This window comes from Schistocerca nitens, chromosome 5, assembly GCF_023898315.1.
Source record: "Schistocerca nitens isolate TAMUIC-IGC-003100 chromosome 5, iqSchNite1.1, whole genome shotgun sequence".
Classification (NCBI taxonomy): domain Eukaryota; kingdom Metazoa; phylum Arthropoda; class Insecta; order Orthoptera; family Acrididae; genus Schistocerca; species Schistocerca nitens.
This window is the reverse complement of record NC_064618.1, coordinates 378171335-378184538: the sequence shown is the minus strand read 5'-3', so window position 1 is coordinate 378184538 and position 13204 is coordinate 378171335.

The following is a 13204-nucleotide window of genomic DNA, read 5'->3' as shown; positions in this document are numbered from 1 at the left end:
TTCTTAAGAGATTCTGCGTAGCACATCTAATGATACCTGTTAATGTCCAGTGAAGAGTTTACCGAATTATCCTACAAATGTATCTAAGAAAAACCTTATTTCGAGCTAATTCCTACTACGTGACACCTGAACTATTAGTAATGGTGTATAGATTACCAACGTCAAATAATGCACCTACATCTACATTGCTCGAAAAAATAAATTAGTACTCATGGAAAAACAACGTCGCTTTCGACCCGATGACGGCATATACCATCTGAGGAAAAGTAGATGTATTGATAATGGTTTCAAGGTCGCCCACAAAAGATAGCGTAGTGGCATAACTACCAGAGCGCCTTCTATGTGTATCCTTTAATAGGGAATACAGCCAGAAAGCTCAGTGTGGTGCAGACGTCTGAAGCAAGTAGGCAATCGTGGTTGGTTGATTGATTTGGGTGTGGGGACCAAAGTGTGAGATCATCGGATTAGGGACGGATGGGGAAGGAAATCGGCGGTGTACTTTGAAAGGCATTTGCCTGAAGCGATTTAGAGAAATCACGGAACACCTAAATCAGGGTGGCTGGACGCGGGTCTGAATCGTCATCCTTCCAAATGCGAGTCCAGTGTGCCAACCATTGCGCCACCTCGCTCGGTAGGCAACGATGCAATGGAGATGCACTCGTGCTTCTTCTTCTTGCAACAAACTTAGTGAATTTAAGAGGCGTGAAATTGTACCCCCCCCCCCCCCGCCCCAAAGTTCCGGAATGGTTCTTTCGGAGAACTGCCGTATAAGTAGGATATGTCCCACGTCAGCTGTTCAACGAAACAGGTATCAGTGCTCACGTAAACATTTTCACATCCGATACGACGTTATGGGTCTACGCGCAGGCCAGACGCCATCAAGGATCGTTGTCTTGTAACGGCAGCAATGACAGACCTTACAGCTGCCACAGCACCGATAACAGGGCTTCTGCGCCCAGACATGTCAATACGAACATTTGTAAACCAGTTATTAGCAATTAGACTACTGACACGCCCGCCTCTAGATCGTTTTCCACTCACGCCACGGCATAGACGTGCACGGTTCGACTGGTGTCATCATAGAATCACTTGGAAACTGGAATGGCGCACCATAGCCAGCAGCGACGAAAACAGATTCTGCATGTATGCAGAATTGCGCGTACGATGGAGACCTGAGCGATTTCTCGTAGACTGCATTCGTCCAAGACACAGTGACCCCATCCTAGGCCTTATCGTCTGTGGTGCGTTAAACCACAACTCTGATTCACCTATGGTGTCTCTTGAGGGGACGCTTACCAGAGCTCTGTAGGTACAGAATATTGTCAGAAGTATGCTTTTGCCGTATTTGCAACAGGAGGGTGTTTTGTTGTTCCATCAAGATAACGCTTGCCCACATACTACTCCTGAAACTCAACGTGCTCTGTGTGGCGTGCAGCAACTTCCGCAGCACGTTCTCCAGACTTGTCTCCAATCGGGCACGTGTGGGATGTGATGGAACGAGAAGTGACTCGTGCACCTAGTCAGCCAGTAACTCTTACAGAACTAGGCGAACAGATCGTGCAGGCGTGATATAACGTGTCCCAGGAGAGTATTTGCCATTTGTACGATAGACTGGATGCCAGAGACAGCGAAAGCATTGCCAACCATAGATGCTACACCACTTACCAATGTGGTTGTTTCAGCATGGGTCGATACCTGGTACTTACGGATGAACTGGAGATGTAATCATTTGATGTATTCCATACTCATTGTTAAACAATAAATCTTGAGTGAATTGGAAAACTCTAAAAGGCTGCACAATTTTTCTCCTCGTAGTTTATTTCAAATCACCACGAACGATCAGTATACAGCCATATCATGTCTGCCAAGAACCAAACACAGTAACGTCACTAACGGCAACCCATATTTAATTAATTTCTCCTGGTGCCCACCTCATGTGGTCGTAATCACCATCATGCAAACGAGACAGCGCTCTGGAACGCATTCGAATCCCTTATAACAGCAGAAACATAGTTCTACAGATAATCCACTCGGGTTAGTTGCGAATGTATATTTCCTTTAATTTATACAGATATGTAAAATTACCACATGGACTGACGTCTAATTTGTCATAGAATTTACTCATGTCCCATGGTTGAGGCTCGTAGTACATGCAACACATGTCACTGGCACAGTTTTTTGCTGATCTGAGACTACATGTAGTTCTAAAATGGATCAAGATGGATAGGTAACGTACAACATCTATCTTGACTTCCAACGCCATCTGACCCCAGTCCCATGACATTATGTATGGGCTCATATCTAAAGTGTACAACAACATCGCTGATATTGGATAAGTACTGGAGCAGCAACTTCTATAGTCTATGTAAGATTTATGAGATCAGATATCTGAAAGAATACGTAACTCACCCGCAGGATTGTATTCAAATTAGAGAACGATGTGTTGAACGTCTACCTTAACAGGTATCAGAGTACAGTTTATTGTAAAATGCTGAAGCCGTATTGTACTTCTTTTTAATTAGGATATGGATGTAAATTGATTCTATTTAGATGTGGACGTAATGTAATGGTCTACATTCAAAACATATTTGTACTACCTAGGAAATACCATTCAAAAGTCTGAAACATCTCTTACCCACACGTTTGCTGGTCTCTTGCAAATCGGCTCGTTTAGGAGTACAGGTTGGAGTACAGGTTCACTTGTGTCAATTTCCACTATTAATATGATGAACTAAACATATTTGGCGTTCGAAAATTATACAAACTTGGAGGGGATGTAGAAAGCGTCTTGTGAAACAAAATGAGGGTGGATCTCGTGTCGGAAACGTCATCCAACGATGCTACTGAACGTGAAATTATAGCGACGGCACCTGCCCTCAGGCCACACTCATTGGCAACAAACGTTATTCGTACACTGACAGACCATAGGTGAAGCGTCAGGCAATTTATTTTAATGTCTGGTGCCTGTTATTTCGGACAAGTCCACAAAGTACAGACACCACACAGAATCCGCAGTTGTGAAAAATTGTGTGTCAACTGAAGAGGATCATTGCCGTCACCTGCAGTGGGACATTACGTGGAATCAGCGGTGACGAGTGAAAATGTGTATCGGATGGGATTCAGAACTATGATATCCTGCTTACTACGCAGGGGATTGGACGTAATTGTGCATCCGCACTGAAGAATAACAGACACCACGGATTCGTATAATGTGTTACGTCTAGCTGGACCATGGATCCAACTTCTTCAGTGCGGATGCACAAATCTGTCTGATCTCCTATGGGGATCTCAGAGTAGGGACGGGGACTGCGGATAGGCGGCGCTCGGTGGGAGGACGGATCGACCGTGAGGCGCGCGGAGATAGTCCACTCAGTTGCGATAACACTGTGTCCCGGGTAGCGCAGTAGACAACAAACCCGCCAATTAAGCAAGAGATCCCGGGTTCGAAACTCGGCCCAGTACCCGTTTTTACTCGTTGTCGCTGATTCCGCCTAATGTCCCACTGAAGCTGACAGTAGTGATCTCCTTCAGTTTACATCTGTCAGTGTTGTTTGTTATTCAGTGATTGCGATTGGAGAGTATGGAGCTAACTGCTATGTAGAAAGGCCTTTTCTGCTGTGAATGTGATCGTCTCTTGCCTCGCTGGATGACGGATTCAGGCACAGGTTTCCATTCGTAGCTTATTTTTGTCATGCAACCCTCTAAAATCTCTAATGTTTTTCGTATAGCGGAGACAAATAAACCGCAGATACAAACCTGTGTCCAAAATCGTTATCCACCAATACGACACAGAATTGCATTCATAGAAGACAAGGCTTGTTTGCACAGCAGTAGGCTACATCTCCACTGGTGGTCGTGGTAACAGCAACGCGAGATGTTCCGCCTACGGTCCGTCTCCGTACAAACTCAAGTTACCTACCGAAGGGGTCGGTAATGGCAGCCAGCACCTATAACTACGGTAAACTGTAGCGTCGTTGAATGACGCTTCCGTTCACGGTTTCCCACTCTGATTTTGTTTCTCAACATACCTTCTACATCCCCTCGAACTTTGTTGGTGTAATTTTAAAACACCCTGTTGATATGCATTCGCTGTGTGGCAGATTAAAACCCTGCCCCGGACCGAGACTCGCACTATGGACATTTGCATTTCGCAGGCAAGTACTCTACCATCTGTTTTTTTATTTTTGGTTCATCACAATTTTTTCGTTAGTGTTCTTTGTATTTGTTCGGGGCTGACGTGCCACGATGGTTGATGAAGTTCATCGTTCATCCATTAATCCATTAACTCAGTTCCTTTTCTTATAGAAGGCAGCTAACCCTCTCACCGAACACGCCGAGCTACCAAATGGTTGAAATGGATCTGAGCACTATGTGACTTAACATCTGAAGTCATCAGTCCCCTAGAACTACTAAAACCTAACTAACATAAGGACATCACACACACCCATGCTCATGGCAGCATTCGAACCTGCCACCGGAGCGGTCGCATGATTCCAGACTGAAGCGCCTAGAACTTCTCGGCCACACTGGACTCGCATTCTGGAGGACGACTGTTCAATCCCGCGTCCGGCCATCTTGATTTAGATTTTCCGTGATTTACCTAAATCACTCCAGGCAAATGCCTGGATGGTTCCTCTGAAAGGGCACGGCCGACTTCCTTCCCCACCCTTCCCTAATCCGATGAGACCGATGACGTCGCGGCCTGGTCTCCTTCCCCAAACAACCCAACCCTACGCCAACTTCTCGGCCACACCGGCCGGCGCTGAGCTACCGTGCCGACTACTAGCTGAGCTACCCCACAAGGCTCACGCGCCGTCCTCACAGCTTTACTTCTGCCAGTACCTCGTCTCCTATCTTCACAGAAGCTCGCATGCGAAACTTGAAGAACTACCACTCCGGGAAGGAAAGATATTGCGGAGAAATGGCTATGCCACTGCCTTGGGAATGTTTCCAGAGTGAGATTTTCACTGTACAGCGGTACAGGAGACAAGGTACTGGCGGAATCAACGCTGTGACGACGCGTCGCGAGCCGTGTTGGGTAGCTCAGCTGGTAGCCGGCACGGTAGCTCAGCGTGTTCGGTCAGAGGTTTAGCTGACCTCTGTAATGAAAAAAAAAAAGAGTTAATGGATCAGCGATGAAGTTGAACAAGTGTGGTAATACGTCCGCCCCGAACGAGTACAACGCACAATAAGAAACAAAATGTGATTAAAAGAAAGAAAAAAAGTTGGTATCAGAGCACTTGTCCGGGAAAGGCAAAAGTCCAGAGTTCGAGTCTGGGTCCGGCAAATAGTTTTAATCTGCCAGGAAATCTCATTTTCATTTAGTTTTGTTCTGGTTCGGGTGCTTAAAGGGTCTGGTAGAATATATAATAGGCGTAAATGTGATCAGGTTTTGTGTGATAACTGTGAAAGACAGAGAGATGCCGCATACCCGTATGAGATAGCATTATCAGCACGGGACATGGTTTGAAAGTGTCCTCATTTTTGGTTAACATCCAGCCGGTTGGTTGAATCGTGCTATACGCAGATTTGTAGGGAGAAATATAAATGTGGTCTTCATTCTGGTTCATTTCTGTGCCGTTAGTCACCGCCACAGTCGGTTCACTGCTGCCTCAGATATAGTTGGTAAATTCAAAAATCCAAAATGATCGATGTCGCGAAATTTAAAATTGGCAAAAAGTCCTAATATTCCAAGATAGCTGATGGCGGAAATGTAAAAATATTGAAGGCGATGTATGGCAAGACTTTAAAAAATTACACACACACACACACACACACACACACACACACACACACACACACACACACACGCAGACGCGCGTAGAGTGCTCAGATCTACCCAAAGGCTCTGATATTTCTTATTGCCCGCATTTAAATAAAAATTTTCTGTTCAGCTGTTTACAGTTTGCATGTTTATCCATTGACCACTTACCCGCAGCGAGCGGTACAAATGTGTGAATTATGATTTTATGACACTCTATGTAAACACTGCATATCTTGCGTAGTTGAAGCATTTTTGTAGACATTGTAGTCGCGGATAGAAAACTGGCATTCTACAAGCGTTCTGGAAGAATTTGGACGACGATGGTGGTCTGTTCCGCCTCATCGACAGTCTACTGCAGGGATGTTTACAAGTGTTGCTATCTGTTGGTGGCGACAAGTACGAGGAGTATGAAGCCGCAGTTGACTTAACAATTTGAATTTTTGCGAAATAGTAGTTGAAGTGAAATTCATCTTTGGCTGCTAATTTCTAATTAGTTAATAACACTACATAAGCGAACATTGGTTTAACACTTTATGGAGACTGTGGTATTCGTTGCCCTTTCTCTTGTATGAGAAACATAAGTATCAGAAACTGTATTTTAAGCTTTTGGTGACATCTCAAGTTCACCAGAGAACATAAATATTTTTTCAACCGTGAAAAGCTTTCAACTTCTATTTCTCATAATGCAGCACCAAACTGTGAGTGAGATCTAAGCTAATTTTGAAAATTCAGTATAGCTCTGTCTCTGGACTGGTGTTCCCTCGAAGCATCTTGAACAAAGTCGAGGTATTAGGACTTAGCGTCTTGATCCATGTGTTCACTGACCTGAATACTAGTTTAAAATTTGCTAATATGGATCTCAAACAAAAAGTTTTGAATTTCTTTACAGTTTCATTTAGTCTGACCTGTATTTCTACAGCTCATCTTCTCCTCTCTCCTGAGTTTGATTTCATATAGATAATGTCTTCAAAATCTTTTCATAAAACAGTACTGTCTGTATTTAACGCTGTAGCATAAAAAAATGCATTAATGAAGAACTCAACGTTACAGTCGTCCAGGATTTAATAGTCAGACTTTGCGTGTTCTTGTCATTGCTTCAATGTCCGGAATAAGCGTAAAATTAAGAGTATGGAATAAGTAGTGACAGTAGCTTTGTTTAATTAAATCGACAAGTGCTCTTCAAGCTGTAACTGAGATCAGCAAGAGTGCCTACTTTTGTTCTGCAGTCGGTATCTGTCTGATATTACCACGAGTTAAGAGGGTCAAATGCACTGGATGTCAGCAATACAATCAAAATTCTCAGTCAGCGAGATGGTCTTGTTGATGCCTACCTGCCTGTCTTGAGACACTTGACAGTCATCACAGAACAATTTAGCTGCGGAAAATAATTAATCTGAATCTCCGTTGTATCTATGATAAGGAGATAGAAGTACGCACATATGGAAGTGCTGCTTTATGGAATCTTCAGATAAATGCTTTTCACTATGACGCGAAAACTACACTCATGTACCGGAAAAACAGAACATCTTTAATGGCTAGAGATAGGATGTTCATATTGACACGACCAGTACATTAGTATGCTGTGCCGAAGTGATTAGTATTTGAACCATGTCTGCCCGCGACTTCAAGGCCAACATAGTTATCGCGGCGCAACACCACCTCCCGCTAAAATACGCCTGCGGCTCTCTTTGTCACTATAAACCGAAGGTAATGGATCAGTGTGATTTGAGTAGACGTGCAGGATGCTTCGCAGATGTATGCGCGAAACGTACCACCTCATCTTCATCTTTGTCCTCTTCCATTTCCATCATGTGTATCTCCCCCGTATAGACCCTCTAAGTACTTCTTCTACCTTTCTCCTTTCCCTTCTTTCCTTAGGGCTAGTTTTCCATCGGAGCGCTTGATATTCATGCATGTGGTTATCTTTTCTCCAGATGTGTCTTTAATTTTCCTGTAGGTGGCTTCTGTCTTACCCCTAGTGATACATACTACATCCTTACATTTGTCTTGTACCCATTCCCGCTTTTCCAAATTTGAACTTCCTATCGATCTCATTTTTTAGACGTTTATATTCCTTTTCGCCTGCTTCATTTACTGCATTTTTATATTTTCTCCTTCCATCAATTAAATTCAGTCTCTTATGTGTTATTTAAGAATTTCCAGTAGCCCTCGTCTTTTACCTACTAATTCTCAGCTGCCTTTACTACTTCGTCTCTCAAAGCTTCTACTGTATTACTTTCTCCTGTTCTTGACAATCGTTCCCTAGTGCTCCCTCTGAAACACTCTACAATCTCTGGTGCTGTTTATCCAAGACCCATCTCTTAAAATTCCTGCCTTTTTTCACTCTCTTCAGTTTTAATATACAGTCCATAACCAATCAATTGGGGTCAGAGTTCTTATCTGCCCCTGGAAATGACTTACAATTTAAACTCTGGTTCCTAAATCTCTGTCCTACAATTACATAATCAATCTGGAAGATTCACGGGTCTCCATGCCTCTTCCACGTATACAGACTTCTTTCATGATTCTTAAACTTAATGTTAGCTATAATTAAGTTGTGCTCTGTAAAAAATTCCCCTAGGCGGCTTCCTCTTTCATTCCTGACACACAGTCCATATTCGCCTACTACTTTTCCTTCTCTTCCTTTTCCTACTGACTAATTTCAGTCCCCCATGACTACCACATATTCGTCTCCCTTAACTATCTGAATAATTTATTTTATCTCAGCACACGTTTCTACAATTACGTCATTATCTGCGGAGCTAGTTGGCATATAAACTTGTACTGCTGTGGCAGAGGTGGGCTTCGTGTCTATCTCGGCTACAATAATGCGTTCACTATACTGTTCGTAGTAGCTTACCTGCGTTCCTATTTTTTTATTCATTATTGAACCTACTTCTGCATTACGTATATTTGATTTTCTATTCACATTCCTGTATTCACTTGACCAGAAGTCCTGTACCTCCTGCCACGAAACTTCACAATTCCTACTATATCTGATGTTAACCTATCATTTCACTTTTTAAATTTTCTAACCTAATTACCCGATTAAGGAATGTGTCATTCCACTCTGCTATCCATGGAATGACGTCCTGCTGAGAAGTACACGGAGATCCGTATGAGGGACTGTTTTACCTCCGGAATATTTTACCCAAGAGGACAGCCCCATGCAGTAAGGCTGCATGCCCTCGGGAAAAAATTACGGTCGTAGTGTTCCCTAGATTTCAGCCGCCAGAGGGTGTGCAACATCATACTAATAATTTGGCTCAAATTGCCAAGTACTTTGCAAATCTGGCTCGATTTTGTAATTGATAAAGGAACACCACATACCATTACGACACCCGAAGTTTAATTTCGTTTCCTACTCGCCATCTACGTGCTTAATAATATACACAATGGTTGGAATTTAAATAGGGGCAACTATTTGTTCACAACCGATGCAAAAGAGTTACATGTCTGCACCTGCTACTGCCCTTCAAACTAGTCACCAGCGTTGTGTAGAAGCCGTTACCAGCGATGTGGAAGGCGTAGTATACCGTTAGCAGAGCCTCCACTGTTGATGGTGCGAATGGAGCGGTCTACTGCCTGTCGAATCTCTGAAACAGTTCTCAAGCGAATGTCACGAAGTGGTTCAATCATCTTCGGAATCAAATCAAAGTGACAAGGACTTATGTCCGGGAAGTACGGTGGATGGTACAGTACCTCCCAGTCCCATCGATCGAACAGAGCAGCCACAACTTGCGCTGCATGCCCCGCGCATTGTCGGGGAAAATGATGGGTGGGTTGCGCAGAAAGTGTCGCCGCTTCTTTCGCAAAGCTGGTCGCAGCTGATCCTCCAAAAATGAACCGTAATACAGTACACTGTCGGTCTGCCATGGAGGAACGTAATGCGTTAGGATAATACCATCACAGTCGTACGCGAGAATCACCATAACTTTCACCGTACTGCGGCTCTGACGCACTTTCTATTTTCACGTCGACCCATAATGACGCCATAAGTTGCTTTGGCGTTTCAGTTTTGGCTCTTACGATGTGGCCATGTCTCATCCAGTGTTACGATACGGCGTAAGAAAGCCTCACCTTTGCGGCCATAGCGCTCCAAGTGCGTCTGAGCAGCGTCGTAACGCAACCATTTCTGCATTTCCGTCAAGTCATGCGGAACCCATCGTGATGCAGTTCTTCGCACGCTAGACGTTCCTTCAGGATGCGAAGCACAGTCGTATGCTCTAATCTGGTTTCGTGGGCGAACTCACGAATCGTATGGCGTCAATTATCGTCCACTACCGCGGCAACAGCATACACTTCTTCTTTAGAGACGCTGGGATTACCTGCCCGATGAATGTCTGCCACAGTTTGCCGACCACCGTTGAAGGCTTTTACCGCCGACGTGCCACTGTTCTGTACGTCAGTGCAGATTACCCGCACGCTTCTTGAAGACCTTAATGACATTTTCGTGCTGTACGATCTCTGGCACATTCAATCCTGATCCAACTCCGTTGTTCATGTTTCGAAGTTAGACGTTAGACCGCTCGCTCACAAGTGACTATGTTTCTCTCGATTGTGCCCACGCCGGTGACGTGGGACGAACGAGTCCATTTGCTCGGAGGTAAGGTAGGTATGTCAAAAACGTGTGCTATCAGCGACAATAGTAGATTCCATTTCATAGTGTCTCAACAGCAGTGTTGCCACTAAGTTCCAACACCCTAAACAGGGGGTCTCCTCTAAGAGTCGCCAGACGCATTTTCTCTTGCATTTCGACAGACATTCGCAATTTTGTTTTTGGACATGTAGCTGGACTCAGACCAAACAAATCTGCTCATCACGTTTCTCATGCGACGCCCACCGTCGATGGGATATGTCGGTTTGTTTCCCCCTTCAAACAAAATGTTTTTTGTGTCGTAATTATACATGCCCATTCGATTGGACGGTTCTGAATTAGTCTAGTATGATAATCGTTTTACGGATGTGCAGTAACAGGGACAGTAAAACATAAGAAATAACGAGTACTCCATGAACGAGAGGACCAGCCTGAGCCACACTGACTGCTACTGCCCTGCAGCAGCAAGCTACAATCAATCGCTGCTTGAGTAGCAGTTATTCCTGGTGTTTTACTGATATTCGTGATAGCTAGCGGTAAAAAATTATCGGACACCACTAATATGCGACTCCTCTATCGAATGGACACATCAAATTGTGTGAAATGGTAAACAAACTGGAGCTTTCGATCAATATATATAGGGTGAGTCATAAATGAGGAAAAATATGTCGAGGATCGAATGCTGCTACACGTAACACGTGGCACACCGTTGTTAATTTCGTTCTACTCGGTGTACTATGTACGTAAAACAAAAACACATGTTAATCATTGAACAAGATACCGACGTGCCTCACGAGCATGACATGGCATTCACCCATAGATACAACACATGACACACCAATGAGCTGATGTGTATCTGTCAGCGTTAGAAAGATACGAGAAAGAACAAATCCCATCGTAATGTATGTGAAGTTGTTACGTAATGTGTTCCCGTAAACGGAAAAAGTGGTCAACGGCGGAAGTAAAACCGCGGCGTGCGTGACGTGTTTACAACACCTCTGCGCTGCTCACTCTGCCAGATACTCGCCGTGTCGACAGCTACTAACGCTCGCATCGCCGTGTTACTACAGTACCATGGCAAGTTTCACAAACGATGAATACGCGGACATCCACCTAACCTATGAGCTTGCAGATGGAAGAACTGAAGTTGCAAGGCAACTGTATCACGAGAGGTTTTCTAGCCGGACCTTTCATCCGCAAAAACGTTTTACTCTGTGGACAGGCGCCTGAGGGAGTATGGTGCATGTGTAGCACCTCCAGGATTTAGTGGTAGTGGCCAACCGTCGACGTACACTGCGGTTGATGAAGAAAAAGTGTTACAAACGATTGCGGAGGACCAAACAATGAGCACCAGATGTCTCGCCACTGCAGTCGGAATCACACAATCTACTGTTATGCGAGTGCTCCACAGAAACCATTACCATACCTTTCGCATGCAGAAGGTATAAGCGTTATTGCCGGAAGACTACTAGAGGAGGCTGGACTTCTGCAACATTATCCTACGGCGTCAGACCCACGACCAGCATTTTTCACGAGCAGTACTGTTCACCGACGAAGTCTATTTCACGAAGGAGGGTATAGTGAATTCGCATAATTGACACGAGTGGGCAGAATAGATGCCCAACAGCACAGTAATATCAGGGCACCAACAACGATGCGGTGTCAATATCTGGTGAGGTATTATGATCACCATCTCATAGGGCCACATGTGCTACCACAAAGGCTTACAGGAGAGCAGTATCTGCGTTCCCTGAATGGTATATTACCGGCATTGTTGGAAGACGTTAGTTTGGCCTCTCGTATGAACCTGTGGTACATGCATGATGGTGCCCCCGCTCACTTCAGCGGCACAGTGCGACACCACCTGGACAATGCCTTCCTTTCCAAATGCATCGGTCGTGGAGGCCCTGTAGAATGGCGAGCAAGACTGCCAGACCTGAATCCGCTGGATTTCTTTATGTGGATCCATCTGAAATCTGTGATTTATGAAGGGGAGGTTGTTGATGTCAACACCTTCCAACGCAGAATACAACATGCCTGTGATATTACGCGAAGAGATACAGACATGTTGGTACGTGTTCAGCAATCCTTCCTTCGAAGAGTTCAATTTTGCCACACACATCGTGGCAGTCCTTTCGAAGAGTACTTATAAGCCGCCACTGCAGCTTATGGTCATGTGTTTCTATGTTAGTTTCGATTTGTACAGCTGTATTGTATTCGTTTGTATTGACGGCCACATACCTGTGTAGTTGCATTTTGTATTCTGCATCTACACTCCTCGAAATGGAAAAAAGAACACATTGACACCGGTGTGTCAGACCCACCATATTTGCTCCGGACACTGCGAGAGGGCTGTACAAGCAATGCTAACACGCACGGCACAGCGGACACACCAGGAACTGCGGTGTTGGCCGTCGAATGGCGCTACCTGCGCAGCATTTGTGCACCGCCGCCGTCAGTGTCAGCCAGTTTGCCGTGGCATACGGAGCTCCATCGCAGTCTTTAACACTGGTAGCATGCCGCGACAGCGTGGACGTGAACCGTATGTGCAGCTGACGGACTTTGAGCGAGGGCGTATAGTGGGCATGCGGGAGGCCGGGTGGACGTACCGCCGAATTGCTCAACACGTGGGGCGTGAGGTCTCCACAGTACATCGATGTTGTCGCCAGTGGTCGGCGGAAGGTGCACGGGACCGGACCGCAGCGACGCACGGATGCACGCCAAGACCGTAGGATCCTACGCAGTGCCGTAGGGGACCGCACCTCCACTTCCCAGCAAATTAGGGACACTGTTGCTCCTGGGGTATCGGCGAGGACCATTCGCAACCGTCTCCATGAAGCTGG